This window comes from Sorghum bicolor, chromosome 2, assembly GCF_000003195.3.
Source record: "Sorghum bicolor cultivar BTx623 chromosome 2, Sorghum_bicolor_NCBIv3, whole genome shotgun sequence".
NCBI classification, from domain to species: domain Eukaryota; kingdom Viridiplantae; phylum Streptophyta; class Magnoliopsida; order Poales; family Poaceae; genus Sorghum; species Sorghum bicolor.
In genome coordinates, this window is record NC_012871.2 from 8,334,028 (window position 1) to 8,338,360 (window position 4,333).

Consider the following 4,333-nt stretch of genomic DNA (forward strand, 5'->3'; position numbering starts at 1 on the left):
AGACAAGTTTATTGTGTAGTTTTATAGCGTAAGCAGCAGGACATATGGAACTTTGGATTTTGGGAAGAATTGTTTAGGCATGAAGATGTGAATGAATAATAATATATATAACTGGTGAATTTTTTTCTAATTAATGCTGCCTCACCCTCACATGTTACTGATGCCCTCGGCACAACATCACGTGTCGACCATTGCTGTAAGTTCAGAAACAGCCACAGTTTCAGTAGTAGTTCCAACCTTTCAGCTGAAGGGCTACATATGTATTGATTGGGTGCTTGTGACGATCCTAGCTAACTATGAGGAAACAAACACCGATGCATGCACGGTGGTGGCGGCGCCGGTGTTGGAGAAGAAGAAAGATTTAGTGTTCTCTTGTCATTGCTGTCCTGCACGGGTCCATCTTGGTACATGAGATGTTTATCCCATCCCATGTTCGTGGGCTGACATGAGTTCGGCAAAGATGGCAGCCTAAGCACACAGGGCACTGCGTGCACACACTAGGTTCACTGGTGGTGCGCTAGGGCAGTAGGGCCCAGGGCCATATGCCCATATGTCTAAGCTCTGCCCACTGTGAATCTGTGATTTGAAGAAACCAGCTGGTCAGGATGTGTTGGCAGAGCATTTCCACCCTGCGTAAACTAGTTGTGGCACCACGACGTAGGTTAACACTAGAGCTGCATGATTCGGAGTGATAGATACTCATTAGGCACCATCTTTATCTGTTTATGCTAATAGTGATGTGTTCACGGAAAGGAGAGCTAGACGTCATCTGTGCGATGCTTGTTCACATATGTGTGTGGTGCCATATTTATATGTGTATCGGTATTGGTTTATTCATTTGTAGGTAACTAATTTATGCCTCCTATTTAATGCTATAACTTTTGAATCCTTCTCTAGCCTTGAGGATCAATTGTAAACTACAGTGTTTTTCTAGCCTGTTCTCTTTTTCTTTTCAGCCATACTTTTTCTGCCAGCTAGCAGTGTTTTTCTCTCGCAATAAATGAGTCAACAGTAATTTCCGCCTTAACTTTTCAGACAAAATATAGACAATCTAATTTAGACAAAATATTTTGTGATCATCTTTGTAGCAGGACCATCTAATTTAGATAAGTTCAAGTACTCTGGCTTGTGGTCTCGTATAACGTCAGCAACTATGCACATAAATCCATACTAAACCCACTATCGACTACCCCATGAGGGATCTCAATGTCACAACTTTTACAAGGATCGGATATTTGGATTTAGGACAACACATCACAACACAGACTGCAGGAGAAATAATATTACAAAAGGGCTTGAAATACATGACTACATACCATTTTTTGAAATATGACTTAAGCATAAAGCAACATATAAGTTTGAAAGGATTACAATACTGCAAGTTCAGGTAAGAGAGGGAAGGGAGAGCCGACAACCAAATAAATAAAAGCAATTATAGTAGATAAGTATGTCAAACCCACCAACATATATATATTAGATAAGAGTAAGGATAAAACTCCAAGGGCATGCTAGCACTGTGTGACTACTTCTGCTCTCATGTAGCACAGGCAGAAACTGCTGCTTCTCATGAGTGACCATGCAGTATTCATAGGCATGCAGAACGTCTTGTGTGTGTGTGTGTGTGTGCGCGCGCGCGCGTGCGTGCGTGCGTGTGTGTGTGTGTACGTCTTGTGTGGTATAGCTTCTCCGGCTGCTCCTCGATCTGTTTTAGCGCTCCAGCAACCAAACGCCCTCAACTGCTTCACATGAGGAGTCCCAAAATCCTATTTAGTAAAGCAGTTTTGTGCAATAGGAGCTGAAAATGTCAAGCTTCACCAGCTGGCTCCTCCCCTCTCCGGCGGATGCATCATGCATGCAGATGCAGCCATAGTCCAGGTTGCCTCCAGGACAGTGCAGACGATACCAGCGTAGGGAAGGATGGAGGCCACATGGGGAATGAAAGGGCGAATATGCCAGCGTGGGGAGGGCCGGAGGTAGCACTATGCTGGCCGTCACGACTACATGTGCATTGCTTTCTATGTGCATATGCTTGGGTTCCTCCAGCCACCCACGTATGCTGGAGGTCCTCTAGATGGCCTTGCGAGATATTCGGCGGTGGTGTCTTGGTTTGATGGACTCCTCACTGTCTGACGGACCACTCGAGGCCAAGGCATGTGCTCTGGAGGTAAGATGTGTGCGGTAGAGAGAGAAGAAGCAGAGAGAATTAAGGGAAGAAAAACAAATAAAGTAGAAAAAAAAGAAGAAGAAAAGAAAAAAAATACAAGGGTCCTTTTTATTTAATTAGATAATGCGTTTTTGTGGGTCTTGTGAGAATTTGTGATTCTCTGTAGTGTTACCAGTTCTTTGTCGTGTTTGTGATTCCTGTTGCTCTATTCTGACTGTGCCTTGTTTAGATTAGGACCAAACATTCTCAATTTCTCATGCTGTTTGGAACATGTGCATGTTGTGGCCATTTGAAGTTGTACGTGTTTGTAAAAACTGACTGCCTAACAAGTTGTTAATATGTGCATAAGAGAGGATCTTTGCCGAGGGCCTTCGGCCTTGGGCAAAGGCTATAAGACCCTCGGCAAAGAGCCCTCGGGAAAATTCTCGTCGGCAAAAGGATCTTTGCCGAGGGCCGTTTGTCGGGCACTCGACAAAGATTTTGCCGAGGGCTGACGCCGGCCTTCGGGGAAAAAAGATGTCGTTAGGCGAAGGGCTGCAACTGATGGCGTCTTTGCCGAGGGCCCATCGTTGGGCCCTCGGCAAAGAATTTTTTAAACTTTATTTTGGGTAATTTCTTTGCCGAGGGTTCCCATGCAGGCCCTCGGCAAAGAATTTTTAAATTTTTATTTGGGTAATTTCTTTGCCGAGGGCTACCATGCAGGCCCTCGGCAAAGTCTCTTTTTTTATTTTTTCTGGAGAATTCTTTGCCGAGGGCCTTGACCATAGCCCTCGGCAAAGACCTGTTTTCTATTTTTTCTGAGAAATTCTTTGCCGAGGGCTATGGTCAAGGCCCTCGGCAAAGACCAGAGAAATTTTAAATTTTTTTTGTTTGTTTATTTGCATCTAGACAATAGACAGATACATATATATATACCATCACACACACAGAGTCCACAACGAGCACATACATCTCACGAACATCACATATATATATCACGAACATCATGTATGTACATCCAGTAGTCCACAAGTTCACCAAATCGAACCAAAGTTCCAAACCGCCGACACGTACGGACCGTAGGGCTGCGAGAACTCACCATCCTCCCCAACCGTCCTGCCTCTGCGTCGAGGGTGGTGTGTCGAAGGCTCCAGGATCCGGTGACGTACGAGGCGGGTTATTGGATCCCGCTGTCGACTGAGGCTGCACAAACAGTTAGATGTTTATGTGAGATTGCAGTAATTATTTCTGCACTACAGTTACAAAGAAAAAGTTAACTTTGACACTAACAGTAGAACTAAACGGCGGCGGCAGCTGAGGCGCTGGAGCTGACATCGTGACGTCCACACCTGTATGCTGCCCTAGAGCGGCGAGGACCCTCATCATCTCAGCCATCCTCTGGTCCTGGGCCTCTCGCGCGAGACGCTCAGCCTCCAGCCGAGCAGTGAGGGCCGTGATCTGCTCCGTCTTCTGTGCGTTGTCGGCCTGCAAGATTACACTCCAATGTTTCAGTAATGCAAATGTAATTCAGTTACGAGAATATTAATTTACTATGAGTGAACCTAGAATTACCTGGAGCGAAGCTAACATGCTCACTGTCGGAGTCGGCCGTGCACGGATGGGCTGGCTGGAGCTCGTGCTCTGTGCTCTGAGCTGGCTGAGAGTGGGGGTGGTGTTGGGGTCGATGGCGGCGTTTGCGATCCAGGCCCGGCCGTGCTTCCTACCAACACCGAGCCTCATGACGGCCTCGGCATCTAGTGGCTCGGTGCGGACGTCGTACTCTGGCCCATGCCGCTCCCGTACCGCCGACGTGTACTTCTGGAGCTTATCGTACACGTTGGGGTCGGAGTACGCCTCGCGAGGGGCAGCTGCGTCCCAGGTGCGTTGGCCTGCAGTCTGGTGAGACGCAGCCCAAGCCGTGAACATGGACACCTCCTCGTCCTGGTGCGCAGCCTCCTACGAGAAAAGCAACAGAGGGTGAGTAATCAAGCATACATTAAACGCGAAACTAAATAGAAGACAAATCACTTACATATGATTTTTTGAAGGCGGGGAGGCTCTTGCTGCCTTGGTGGTGAGTGGCAGCTGGTCTTTGCAGACGCAGTGCCCGCTGAGACTCGTGCCTGTCTAGGTAGTCCTGCGTGAACCATCTACCCACGATCGCGGCCCAGGCATCGGCATGCGCCCGAC

General features: G+C 47.4%; 1 long non-coding RNA gene across 1 annotated transcript; it reads right to left on the reverse strand.

Moving 5' to 3' along the window:
- Positions 3,025–3,579, reverse strand: LOC110432283. Its single transcript, XR_002449695.1, has 2 exons — positions 3,434–3,579; positions 3,025–3,346 (listed from the first exon to the last, which is right to left on the reverse strand). It is a non-coding gene; the product is annotated as an uncharacterized LOC110432283 (long non-coding RNA).